This window comes from Myotis nattereri (genome assembly GCF_964212035.1).
Source record: "Myotis nattereri genome assembly, chromosome: Y".
Classification (NCBI taxonomy): domain Eukaryota; kingdom Metazoa; phylum Chordata; class Mammalia; order Chiroptera; family Vespertilionidae; genus Myotis; species Myotis nattereri.
This window is the reverse complement of record NC_138094.1, coordinates 43,434,749-43,448,334: the sequence shown is the minus strand read 5'-3', so window position 1 is coordinate 43,448,334 and position 13,586 is coordinate 43,434,749. Positions and strand designations below refer to the sequence as shown.

The following is a 13,586-nucleotide window of genomic DNA, read 5'->3' as shown; positions in this document are numbered from 1 at the left end:
GTGTCCTCTGGTGTTTGATGAAATTGGACTTAAGTGTAAAGCCTCGCCCACACTCCCTGCACACATATGGCTTCTCCCCTGAGTGTGTCCTCTGGTGATTGATGAGATCAGACTTCTGTGTAAAGCCTCGCCCACACTCCCTGCACACATATGGCCTCTCCCCTGTGTGTGCCCTCTGGTGTCTAATGAGATTAGACTTCACTGTAAAGCCTCGCCCGCACTCCCTGCACACAAATGGCTTCTCCCCTGAGTGTGCCCTCTGGTGTCTGATGAGATGTGACTTCTGTGTAAAGCCTTGCCCACACTCCCTGCAAACATAGGGCTTCTCCCCTGAGTGTGTCCTCTGGTGTCTGATGAGAGGTGACTTATCTGTAAAGCCTCGCCCACACTCACTACACACATAGGGCTTCTCTCCTGAGTGTGTCCTCTTGTGTATGATTAGAGTTGACTTATCTCTAAAGCCTCCCCCACACTCCCTGCAAACATGGGGCTTCTCCCCTGAGTGTGCCCTCTGGTGTCTGATGAGATGTGACTTCTTTGTAAAGCCTCGCCCACACTCCCTGCACACATATGGCTTCTCCCCTGAGTGTGTCCTCTGGTGTGTGTCGATATGTGACTTATCACTGAAGCCTTGCCCACACCCTCCATGCTTGATTGTTACAATTTTTGACATTCTTACTTCCACAAATAATTTGCCTGTGTTCTTTGCGTTAACATTCTGGCCTGTGCTGGGCTCTTCCTCCATTATTCTCTCAGGTTCACTGGAGCTCCCTGTTTGTCCGTTGGGAGGCTTGAAAGAGGCCCTTGAAGTTCCCCTGTGCCTGATCCTTTTAAGCAAAGGTTTGGACCTCCATTTGACCTCTTGACCTTCAACTTTGTCATTCAAGCCATGTGGACCAGTCTGTTGCTGCTGCTGTTGATTCTGACGCTCTGGGCCAGCTTCCTCCGACTGGATGTGCTTTCCTGCAGATGCTCCTGACAGAATCTCAGAGGGGTGATTGCGTTTCACATGTTGGCTGAGGAATGTCCGACTGGAGAAGGCCACAGAGCAGGAGGGACATGGGTGGACCTCTGGCTTTGGTTCTGCTGGAGAAGAAAGTTTTGGTCAGGGCAGGTGTGGGCAAGCCTGCCTGTGCCGTACGCTCTGTCTCCTGGTAAGACCCGTCCCCGGAATCATTCTAGCTGTGTTGACAGTGCAAGCTCTGCCTCCCACAAAGTGTTCCTTCACTGTCTACTTTTCTTTTTCTTTGTCTGCACTACTCTTCTTCAGAAATCCAGAGACCCCATATCAAAAGTCTTTTCTACAGCCCTGGCCAGTGTGGATCAGTGGATAGAGCCTCAGCCTGTGGACAGAAAGGTCCTGGGTTTGATTCCCATCAAGAGCATGTGCCTTTGTTGCAGGCTTCTCCCCAGCCTGGGCCCTGATCTGGGCGTGTGCAGGAGGCAGCCAGTCAATGTGTTTCTCTCACATCGACATTTCTCTTTGTCTTTCCCTCCCTCTTCCACTCTCTCTAAAAATCAATGGAAAAATATCCTGGGATGAGGATTGAAAAGAAAAAAGGTCTTACAGATCAAGGACCATCAGAAGGCATTTCACTCCTTATATGGGTTGGACTATTGTGACCTTTCCATATACATGTATCTTCTAAGTCATGTTAAAGAGAAAAACCACAGGCCTGGCCAGGTAGCTCAGTGGTTGAGCATCACCCCATGAACCAGGACGTCACCAGTTTGATTCCTGGTCAGGGCACATGCCCAGGTTCTGTGCTCGATCCCAGCAGGAGGCAGCTGATCCATGTTGATATTTCTATCCCTCTCTTCATTTCCCTTCCTCTCTCTCTCAAATCACTAAAAATATTTAAAAATAGAGAAACCATAGGCCCCAACTAGCAATTGCTTCTCTCTCAGTTTTCCACAAATCACAAAATGGAAATATGTCCTTCCTCACACAGTATTCCTACTTGATTTCTTTCAGTGTTAGCCTACTTCAAATACACTACAAAGTCCTGTTTCAGAATATCTTTCCAACCATCCCCTAGCCAGTTTGGATCAGTAGATAGAGCGTCGCCTTGGGGACTCCAGGGTCCTGGGTTTGATTCTAGTCAAGGGCACATACCTGGGTTGCAAGCTCAATCCCCAGCCCTGGTTGGGGTGTCTGTGGGAGACAAGCTATTGATGTTTCTCTCTCTGTCTTTCCCCTTCTACTCTCTCTCAAAAAATAATCAGTGGAACAATATCCCTGGGTGAGGATTAACAACAACAACAAAAATATTTCCCCAACCTGCTTCTTAAACTCCTGACTCCCATCTCTCTCCAGCCAGTCCGCCTTCCTCTCTCACTTGGAGTTGAAATAATCTCGGAGGGGATTCCCCACTGAAGTTTATTTCCCCAAAAAATTAACAAAGCATAGTTTTAGAACATGCCACTCTGCAGCTGAAAACTGCTCAGTTGTCCCGTCTCACTCAAGAAAGTCCCCAGTATCTCAGCTTGGATCATAGGCACTGTATTTCCCGGCTGCTAGGCATCTGTCCAACCTCTGTTCTTGCCCTCTGTACTGAGACTGAGACGGGAGTAGCCCTCAGCCAGCTCAACACCCCACCTCTTTCCTTCCCTGCACCAGCCACTCCCTCTGCCTGGGACCTTGTGACACAACTGTTGTAAATGTTGTCTCCTGAGAAAGCCTTCCCTTGACCTTTGCAATCCGGCACACCCACCTTCCCCTCACACTGATCCCTAGGCACTTGTCCTGGGCCCGTTTTCTCCAAAGCGCTAACAACTGTGTGATATTAAGCACATGCATATATGTCTGCCGGGGCTTCCATCCTTCACCAACCAGCTGCTCAGGAGCAGTGATTCTGATCATCGTGTTAATTGGTATTTCCAGCTCCCAGAACCCTGTGTGGCACCGAGTAGGAATTTACATGACAAGTCACAAAATAATGAATGAATGCATGTTAACACACACATTTCATTTAGAAATATGCAGTAAATGAAGAAGAAACAGCTAAAGTGTTAAAAAAAACAACAACCCAAAAACAACCACCTTGATGAGAGAGCTGGTTAAGTACCTGAAACATTTTTTTTTTTTTTTTGGCTCTGATTTTTTCAGCACTATATGATGCCGTGCATTTTGTGCATGAAGTATTTTTAAAAATGTAACACAAATTGGCCCAGGCCATTGTGGCTCAGTTGGTTGAGCATTGTCCCATTCACCCAGAGGTAGCCAGTTTGATTCCTGGTCAGGGCACATGTCAGGGTGGTGGACTTGATCCCCAGTAAGGAGAATGCAGGAGGCAGCAGATTGATATTTCTCTCCCTCTCCCTTCATCTCTGTCTCTAAAACCAATAAAAGCATATTTTTAAGAATTAGAACAAAAATAAAAATATTAAAATTATTCTTAAGAATCAAAGTCCTATGTGATGAGCCATCAATTTCTGAAGCATCTGATTTGAAGCTTTGCTGACTCTAGAGTGGATTTTACTCTACTTGAGAGTTGGAGCATGAAAACTTCTAAGAATTCTTTCTTTCCATGTTGAAGAAGAGTGGTGCCCACCTCTCCCGGCCACAAGCTCTGTCTTCCACTTGCTGCCCCACTTGATGCCCAGCTTTTGGCCATACTCTTCTCCATACCAGACCAGCAGCTCACAGCCCGTCCTCACGACCCGGCAGGTTTGGTAGAAAATCTGCCTGTGATATTGAAAGGCCACCAGGTTCTGTTCTTCCTCATCCCGGGCGCAGTTCACGTACCTGGCGTTGAGGCAGATGAAAGGAAAAAAAACCACAGGCGATGAGCTTCCACTACCTGTCATATCGTGTCCAGATCCTCACTGACGCGTAAGGCCCTCAGCACTGATGGCACCCACCCCCATGCTCCTGGGGAAACTTCTGTTCAATGTCCAAGCCTCTGTCACAAGGTCATGTGAATTCCTGTCTCTAAGTCCTGCTCACAGTGCTCATCCTGCCTAATGCCATTTCCAAAGCCTCATTCCAGACTTCCCCATCAAACCCGGTGGCCTCTAGCTTCTCTAAGCTGTAAGTCAGGTTCTGTGTTACACCCCAGGACTCGGGGCTTGCTCTAGGACTCACACCATTCAACATTCAGTCCAAGTCTCCCTTCTCTTCAGAGGCCTTTGTCGAGTCTCCCCACACTTTATTGAAGGCATCATTCAGTTGCCTCCCCCAGGTTCCCACAGAAATGTCGAGGTCTCTCTTTCTTAGAAAAATAACACAGAACAATAGTAGTGTATTCATAATCTGTCTCCCCTGACACAAGAGAGCCTCTCAGGAAAGGGCCATGAGCACTATGACTCTGCAGGCTCCAACATCCAGTTCTAGTTAGAACTGAGTCTGGGATGATGTGCTGCCCTCACAGGTTTAGATTATCCTTGGTTCAAGGCTATGTGGGCACTAGGCACTTGTTGAAAAATAGGAAAATTAGAGTTAAATGTTTATGAAATAAAATGTTTCATGTCCGTCTGCAGTAAGTCCTCCCTAGGGACATGGATTGTGTGATCTGTGTAAGTAATGAATTCCTTCCTCTAAACTGGAATATAGTAAGTGTTTAACTAATGTCAGTTAGATAAATCACAGAGTAATCCAGGGTCCTCAAGGTTTTTCCCAGTGCCCAAAGTAGAGACTTCTATTTTGAGGACATATGCTATACTTTTACCTCCTTTTTTTCGTAAATGTCACTAGATGTTAAAGATCACTGTATGGAGAAAAAGGGGAAACAGAGTACTGAGGGAGACCATTAAGGAGGCATGATGGGAAGGACAGACATGTGGTTTGTGAGGCATGAGTGTCCTCTCCGGCACCCAGAAGCCTAGTGACCTTACCTCATCCAGTTGGCCTGAGATGTATCCTTTCCATCCACATACTCATAGCAGTTTCTCCCTTTGGTGATCTGCATTTCAGGAAAAGAAGTTAAAGGCTGTGTGTGTGTGTGTGTGTGTGTGTGTGTGTGTGTGTGTGTGTGAGTTTGTGTGTATATAATAGAATAATTACTTTATTCTAGTGTCATCAAATCTCTTTCAGCCTGCATGGTGATTCAACTGCCAATGGTGATCACAGGACATTTTTCTTACTCATGATCTACACTTCTTAGTCAATTTGTCCACTAAGCAGGAGCCCCACAAGGGAGGAGTCTGTACCACTTTGCTCCCATTTACCCTCTGATCCTTAGAGAGGAGCTCCATGTTCATGCAAAGTCCGCCCAGTACACAGAGCTAACTAACCATATGGTCCCCATCCATGTCCTAGCATGTAGAAGGTGGGGCAATCCAAGCCACAGGAGGGCCGGGAAGCCAGAGGACAGGGAAGAGGTAAAGTTCTCACCAGCCAGGAGTAGCCGCTGTTGGCTGTGGCTTCATCTTCTGTGATCTGACCCTCATAAGGGCCAAAGTGCAGGCCCACCGGCAGATCACATTCCTCATTCCACACTCCAAGCCCAGCCTCAGGGATGCCTGATGGTCCGATTCTCAACCCAGGGGGCACAGTGAGGGCTGAGCGGTTGGCATGCCCCTTGTCCACGGCACTGTCTTTTACAAACGTAGGAGGCCCGTGCACAGCACAGCTGTCAATGAAGAAGTTCTGACACTTCTCACAATCTGGAGGCAAGAGCAACAGGGATTAGTCAGGGTGCAGTGCATGTCCCTGCACTTGAAGAGTTTCAGAAAGAGCTCCCATCAGTGAGCCTCAATCCTATATTCCCGGTCACGAGAGGAAGGGAATGATTTGGGCACCCAAAGACCAGTGAAATTATTGCATCAAGGACATAACATGCTCCTTGGTTAGGGTGAGCTTACACAGGTAGTCATCGTCCTGGGGCTCGCTGATCTCTTGGTAGACATGGCCCTTTCTCTCTCGTAGGCTATACATCTTCACTTCGATCTCCTTTCTCCTGAGGTCTACATGAGAGAAGAGCTGGTGAACGAAGTGGGTCTGGAACATGAGTCCCTGACTTGTCAGAAAGCACACAATGTCTTCCCATCAAATGATCACCTGTTCTTTATAGTATCTGGTATTTTCCTCCATTAACTAAAAGACTAGTACGCAACACTGACTACCGATGGCTGATTCAATTTTAGTTTCTAGATGATCCCATTATCAGGTTCAACCTTCCAAGCTTTGGTCATTCATAAAGTATGTATTGAGGGCACGTTATGTGTTAGGCACTGAGTAAAGATCTGGGCACACAACACCAAGAGAATATGGGTGCTATTATCACAGATGGATTTATTGGACAACTTGCATGTGCCAATTGTTTGAGATTTAATTTAATGCTTTCAAACTATATGTGTCCCATGTTTCCTTATGTTCACTGTATACATTAGCATTCAGGAGCTCAGAGAGTTTGGAAGATTAGCTCAAAGCTTCAGTGCTAACTCCAGTTTCAAATCCAGGCCTGTTGAAAGTCCACCCCACATACCTAGGCTATACTGACCAGCCTTTCTAGAGGAATTAGTGGAACTGAAATCTCCAAATTGTTGAACTTACCCAATTTTGATCTAGGGTGCTTTCCAGAGGTACTTGCTTCTCCAGGAGGGGGCACTGGTTTCTGGGTCTGCTCTGAGCCACTTGTGGTCAACAAATTTGCTGTTCCTGACAATTCCTTCAAACTGGACTCATTACTTAATGGCGCCCTGGACTTTGCCTTCAGTGTGAAAGGCAAAGGGAAATAAATGTAACGTACATTTATTTAATTATGTAGGGTTTATGATATACATGACTTTAATGAACACTTCAACAACTCTTGGAAATACCTGGGAAGTATGAAAATTAGAGGAAAAAGAAATGACCAATGTGGGTTTTGAATCGAAGACTAGAACCCATGCCTTAAGGCTCTTTCTTTTATAGCACATTGAGAATGAAGGATACTGGGAAGAGAATAAGACATAGTTGGGCCCTAACCAGTGTAGTTCAGTTGATAGAGAGTCGGCCTGCAGACTGAAGGGTCCTGAGTTCAATTCTCGTCAAGCGCGAGTTCCTTGGTTGCAGGACCCTCCTCCCTGGCCTGGACCTTGGTCTGGGCTTATGCAGGAGGCCACCAGTCATTATGTGTGTCTCTCACATTGATATTTCTCTCTTTCTCTCCCTCTTTTTTCTATTCCCCCTAAAAATCAATGAGAAAATATCCTTGGGTGAGGATTAAGAAAAAAAGAAAGAAAGAAATAGTTGGCAGAGCCCTGGCTGGTGTAGCTCAGTTGGTTGAACTGAAGGGTTGCCGGTTCCATTCCCAGTCAGGGCACATGCCCCAGTTACGGGTTATTGATCCATGTTTTTCTCTCTCACTGATGCTTCTCTCCCTTCCTCTCTCTCTCAAATCAGTAAAAACATATTTTTTTAAAAAGAAATGGCTGGCAGAAACCTACCATGACAATAAAGGAAATTATGCTAAAATGTGCAATTTACTATATCATGGAAAGAATAGTTGTAATTAGATTAGTTGGTTCCCACCAATTCTGTTTGAATAAGGTTGTGCTACTAGCCTGTTCTCTTCATTTTCCTGACCTATAACATGCTAATTCTTAATGTTATAATGAACATGAAATATAATGATGTTCACCAAAGTGTTCTGTGAGCACTTTGATACAGTATGAATGTGAGATTACAGTCCTGCTATCAATGTCCCTCTCAGCCATCTCTATATTTGAAATCACGTGTAATTTATCTTCATTATTCTTTGACCCTACTCTAGTTTAATTTGTAAATTTGAAAGCACTCTTTCAGGAGGCCCTCAGGGACCCTGAGCTGGGCCTGGGACTTCTGAGAAGAATCTGGTGTGAACCAAAGAGCTCACAATGCAGAGGTAGGCAGGCGGAGCCAATGATTCAAACAAGATGACACTGGCCTAATTAGAGCTCAGAGAAAGAAGCCATACTTCTTCTGACTGGAATGAGCATTCAAAACCAGTTCCAGATGAGCTTCTATTGAATAGTGTGTCATCTCTATGAAGTTCTTAAGTCACTTTATTTATTGTTTATTGTTTCTGAATCGTCAAACCTGAAGCACCCCAGAGTTGAGAGGCTTTCTTTTATTTGACTGGGAGGCTCTGATGCTGGGGTTGCTATATCCATCTTCATCTGGGACCATGCACCATGCAAACTGCCTATATATCAGTGAGCTTCTGCAAGTCGGAAGTCTTAGTGCATTTCTCACTGGAGCATAGCAGAGCAGAACTGCGTTTGGAATCATCAGTCAGTGAAAGATGTAATCATGTATGGATGAGACAGTGGAAAGTGCATAAAACTATGGAAATTTTAATGAGCTTGTAAGTGGTTTAGAGATGAAGCTATGGATTAGATTGCACGACCACCGATACTGTGATTTCAGACATACAATCAAACACTTGTATATGTCTGAAACCTCAGTTTCCTCATCAGAAATGGTGATACTTATAGTACCTACCTCATAGGGTTGTGGTAAGGTTTAAGTGAGTTTATGCACGTAGAATTCTTAGAGTCTGAAGCATTGTGAAGATAAGACCCGTGGTAGCTACTATTGTTGCTGATGTTATTAACGACTAAGATGATATTGGGCATTTTGTTGAAGAGGTCAGGAAAGGAAGGTGGCACTCTGATTTTTCCTCCTCTTCCCTGCATTTGCATCCAGGAGGAAGATTTTCTTTTCCACAGGATTTGGGAAATACTCACCTTCTGATGTTTATTCTGTTCCACTCTGAGGGCCACCCAAGAAGGTTTAGCTAAAAGATGGTGAGAAATCAATAATATATATAATTTCAGAGAGGAAGGGAGAGGGCGAGGGAGAGAGAGAGAGAAACATCAATGATGATAGAGAATCATGGATTAGCTGCCTCCTGAATACCCCACACCAGGGATCAAACTGGCCGTGTGCCCTGACCGGGAATTGAACTGTGACCTCCTGGTTCATAGGTCGACACTTAATCTCTGAGCCACGCCTGCCGTGTGAGAAATCAGTTTTGGTTGGTAATTGTTTCAAAATCTGGAGATTTTTATCTTTCAGAATTCTGAATTATAGAGTAATCCCAGGACAGACCAAGGATGATTGGAAAATGTTTCCTGAGGTTTCATTACGCTTATGCTTTTATTGGGAGCATCAGCTAATTTTCTTAAAATGTTAAAAAATAGCCCTAGCCAGCTTGGCTCAGTGGATAGAGCGTCAACCTGCGGATGGAATGGTCCTGGGTTCTATTCCAGCCAAGGGTGCATGCCTGGGTTGCGGGCTCATCACAGGTGTGCAGGAGGCAGCCAATCGATGGCTCTCTCTCATCATTGATGTTTTGATCTCTCTGAATTCCTCTCTGAAATCAATAAATATATTTTAAAAAAATAGACAAAACCCCATCTGTACTTCATCCTCTGTTCAATATATATATTTAAAGTAGAAGCCCGTTGCACAAAGATTCACGCAATAGGCCTTCCTTCCCCTGGCTGCCTGCACTAGATTTCCTCTGGCACCGGGGTCCCAGGCCTTTGCTCCAGCCACTGAGGAGAAGCCAAGCCTCTTCCGTCTTCAGTCTTCACTCCAGCCAGAGCCTTCAGTCTTCTCTCAGCCGCTGCCCTGGTTAGGCAAATTAACTGCCATCTTTGTTGGGTTAATTTGCATGTGTATCCTGATTGGCTGGCGGGCCTGGCAGAGTGACACCAATTTGCATGTTTCTCTTTTATTTGTGTAGAGTGGCCTATCCCTGGCTGGGCATCTCAGTTGGTTGGAGTACCATGTTTTACACCAAAAGGTTTCCGGTTTGATCCTTATTGGGGCCTACACAGGAGGCAACTGATGGATGTTCCTCTCTCACATTGATGTTTCTGTCTCCCTTTCTGTCTCCCTCCCTTCCTCTCTCTAAATTCAATGAATATCCTTGGGTGAGGATTTAAAAAATAAAATTGCCCTAAAAAGCAAAAATAAAAAATTGGCCTTTCATGACACAAGTATAATAAAGGTCATGTAACTGCAAAGAATCTCTACTCTGTAACCCAGCGCTTTCTCCTCTCTGTCTTCTGTCTTCACACTGGCCTTGTCCAGTCCACCTTGGACAAGGCACCAGGACCACCTTGGCTCCTTTCTTTCTTATCCTTCCTCCTTTGCACATTTGGATTGTGACCACCTTCTCTAATCACTAGATTCTGATCAGCATCACACAGTCTTAGGGACAAAGACTCAGGTCTAGTCACCACATAAACAGAGTTTCGGGCAAGCTGGACATAACGTCGTGACTTCAGCTATGTTTCAACCTCAGACCCATGGAACTACAGACCCTACCAATCAGACTTTCATGAAACCTGGCAGATGATGCCATGGCTGCCATGGAACCTGATACAATGATGAACTACTTCCTACCCTGGCCCACAACCCAACCCCCTAACTACCATGAGTAATAATTTTCCCATATGTCCCCATGCAGGTCTTAGAGCACTGCTCACCTGTCAAAACTTCCTCCTTCTATGTGATCACAACTCTTCTGAATTAGTTATTTTTTACTCACTGTTATATTTTTGTATACTTACTTGTTAATGTTCTATAACTATACAATTATATTATTATTCTATTTTATTTTTTCCACCACCATTTATACTCCTGTATTATTATTTTTTCATCCTCACCTGAGAATATATGCTTATTGATTTTAGAGAGAGAAGAAGAGGAAGAAAGAGAGGGAAACATGGATGTGAGAGAGAAACATCGATGAGTTGTATCCCATACACACCCCGACTGGGGATGGATCACGAAACCTTTTTGGTGTATGGGAGGATGCTCCAACCAACGGAGCCACCGAGACATGGCTATTCAATTATTTTTATTTTGAGAGAATGTTTATTAAAACTAGGGACAGTGAAACAAGGATAGAAGCAGCAGCAGGAGAGAGCTTAGGCTGGGCTGCTGTGTTGCTCTAGAAAGGTTAAAGGAAAGAGTTCAGCCTAGGCGGGCGGCTTTGGCTCATTGGAAAGTCATAGAAAAGGGGCCTTGGAGCCAGGTTCAGGGGGTTAGCCTGAATGAGCTGCCCCTGCCCGGACTCCCTGGTGCAAGTCTCCTGGGTCCCTTAGTTTAGGAGATGCACACCGAGTGGGGGTTGGGGGGAGGAGAGGGGAAAGGGTGAGGGGTCTGTGTGCTCCCGGAGAGAGAACAGCTTAAAAAATATATATATTAGAGCACCATTGCACGAAATTTATAAATTTCTGCACCGTGGGAATGGCGGTGGTGGTGGTGGTGGTGGTGGGGGGGAATTCCTGAGCCCGGCCTGTGCCCTCTGTGGCTCTGACAGTCTGGAAGTCCTGCGATCCATCGCTTGCAGAGGGAGGTCCCGTTCAGTAGCCCCAGCTCTGCATTGGTGGCCTGGGCCTCCCTCTTTGGGGTGACGGGGAGCCCCCATTGATGACCCAGTGGCTAGTGGCCTGGGCCTCTCTCTGCAGGGCATCATGGGGGATTGGGGGGCCGGACCAATTGCGTTTCACAGGCCTTGGCTGGCCTGGCGCCAGTGGGTGTCATAGCCTGGTCATCTGGTGTGTCCTTCAGCTGGTCCGCCCTGGATTTGCATATTATGGTTTCATTATTGTAGATTTGGGGGGTGGGTCTGGGTGAAGGTGAGAAAAGGGGGAGAAATGGGGGACCTCTGTGATAGTGTCAACACTAAATCTGTATATAATTATTGTTACACATTGAAAGAGGTTTTATGACCCTGGCCAGTGTGGCCCAGTGGTTGAGCCACGACCTATGAACCGTGAGGTGGGGGGCCGGCAGGAGGCAGCCATGGAGGTTTCTCTCTCACCTGTTTCTCTCTCTCTCTCTCTGTCTCTCTCTGTCTCTCTCTCTCTCTGTAAAATAAATGATTCATAGAAAGGGGTTTATGTGAACAGCCCCTGGCTGTGTAACTGCTCTGCCTCTTGCTCCTCCCCGGTAACTCCCGAGAGGCCGCCCGACCTACACCAGGTCAGGGTCAGGCAGCTGCGCGCCCTCCGCCCGCACCTCGTGGCCTCGGGGTCCACTCGTCATCCGAGTCCTCGGAGTCCTCCACCCGGGGCCTGGCCGTCCTCCCGCGGCGACACATGAACGCGGGTCGAGGGGCCCTGAGACCTGGAAGGAGAGAAAGAAAGAGTCTGTCCTGCAGGCGAAGAGCTGAGGGACAAACAGCAGAGCCAGCGCTTGGCGGGGGCAGAGCCCGGGGCCCTGGACGGAGCACCCCCGCCCCGCCCACCCCGCGGCCCCGTCCCCCCTCGCTCACCCATGCTGAGCAGCGCCTCGTAGTTGCTCTTCACGTTGCGGTGCCGCGCTCGCTCCCAGGCGCCCATCTGCGCCCACTCCTCCCGGGAGAAGTAGATGGACACGTCCCTGCAGGCGGCCCTGGACTGGGGGAGAGACCGTCCGTCCGTCCATCCGTCCTCCCCGGCCCGAGGGGCGGCGCCCCGCCTCCACCCCGTCCCCACCCCCGTCCCCACCTCCACCCCCTCGGACCCCCTTACCTTAGGCCTATGCCCCGCTCTCCCCGCCTCCTCCACGGGGCGCTCCTGCAGGTCCCTGTCCGGGTCCATGGTGCCGCCAGCGGAGTCCACTCCCGAGGATGCGGTGCCTGTGGGAGGAGGAGGCGCTGAGGGGACCGCTCCCACCTTGCAGGGCAAACCCCCCCCCACCCCCCCAACCCCCAGACAGACCGGGGCCGCGGCCATTATGACCCACTAGGGGGCGCCTCCTTCCCGCCGCGGTTGGGGGGTCCCAGGGGGTACTGAGGGGCCCGGTCAGGGGGGTCTGAGGGGCGCGTTCCAGGGACTGAGAGGCGCAGTCAGGGGGAACTGAGGGGCGCGTTCTGGGGGGTCTGAGGGGCACGGTGGGGGGTCTGAGGGGAGCGGTCTGGGAGGTCTGAGGGGCGCGGTCAGGAGGGACTGAGGGGAGGGGTCTGGAGGGTCTGAGGGGAGCGGTCTGGTGGGTCTGAGGGGCGCGGTCTGGGGGGTCTGAGGGGCGCGGTCAGGGGGGTCTGATTGGCGTGCTCAGAGGGATCTGAGGGGCGCGGTCAGAGGGATCTGAAGGGCGCGGTGGGGGCGTTGAGGGCCCTTGGGGGTTGAGGTGGTTCGCCTTTACAATGGGGGGGGGGGCTGTGCCGAGAGGAACCGGGTTCGGGAATGGCACCCACGATTCAGGAGCAATGCACGCGGGAGGAGGCGCCTCAAGGGGCAGAGACGTCTCCGGCTTAGGAGATGGGCCCGCTGGACAGAATCCGGGTCTTTCTTGCCAGGAAAGTTGGGTGCTCGGGTCAGAGGATTTGGGACTCCTGTGAAGAGATTTGGGGTCTCAGGGACAGCCTCCATGGTTTCTGTCTCGGAGTTGGGGATTTGGTCTTCCTGGGTGCCGTGGTTAGGGAGCCCAGGCTCGGGGTGTGCTGTGTCTGACCTTTGGGGGATTGAGCGTTCCTCTGGGCGCTGAGACCGGGGGTCCTCCGGGATAGCGCACTTGGGGTCCCTGGAGGCTGACAGAGTGGGAGCCTCTCGGGAGGACACCCCGGGTCTTCGGCTGGGGGTTTGAAGGCCAGCGGCAAAGGGGTTCCCACGCAAGGCTCCCGTTTTCCTGTCTGTCTCCAGGCCGCACTGCGAACCTGGCCGAGGTCCCCTCAAACCCG

At 48.8% G+C, this 13,586-nt stretch overlaps 1 pseudogene across 1 annotated transcript in view; it reads right to left on the bottom strand.

The window, feature by feature from the left end:
- The window catches only part of LOC308512514 (histone-lysine N-methyltransferase PRDM7-like), a 123,948-nt pseudogene extending 111,441 nt beyond the window's left edge, over positions 1 to 12,507 (bottom strand). The window contains exons 1-5 of the transcript in view: positions 12,439 to 12,507; positions 12,201 to 12,324; positions 11,945 to 12,052; positions 5,806 to 5,907; positions 5,464 to 5,607 (exon numbers count right to left, since the gene is read on the bottom strand). The product of the transcript in view is annotated as a histone-lysine N-methyltransferase PRDM7-like (transcript). The remainder of the gene's footprint in view (positions 1 to 5,463; positions 5,608 to 5,805; positions 5,908 to 11,944; positions 12,053 to 12,200; positions 12,325 to 12,438) is intronic.
- Between the last annotated feature and the right edge of the window lie 1,079 nt (positions 12,508 to 13,586).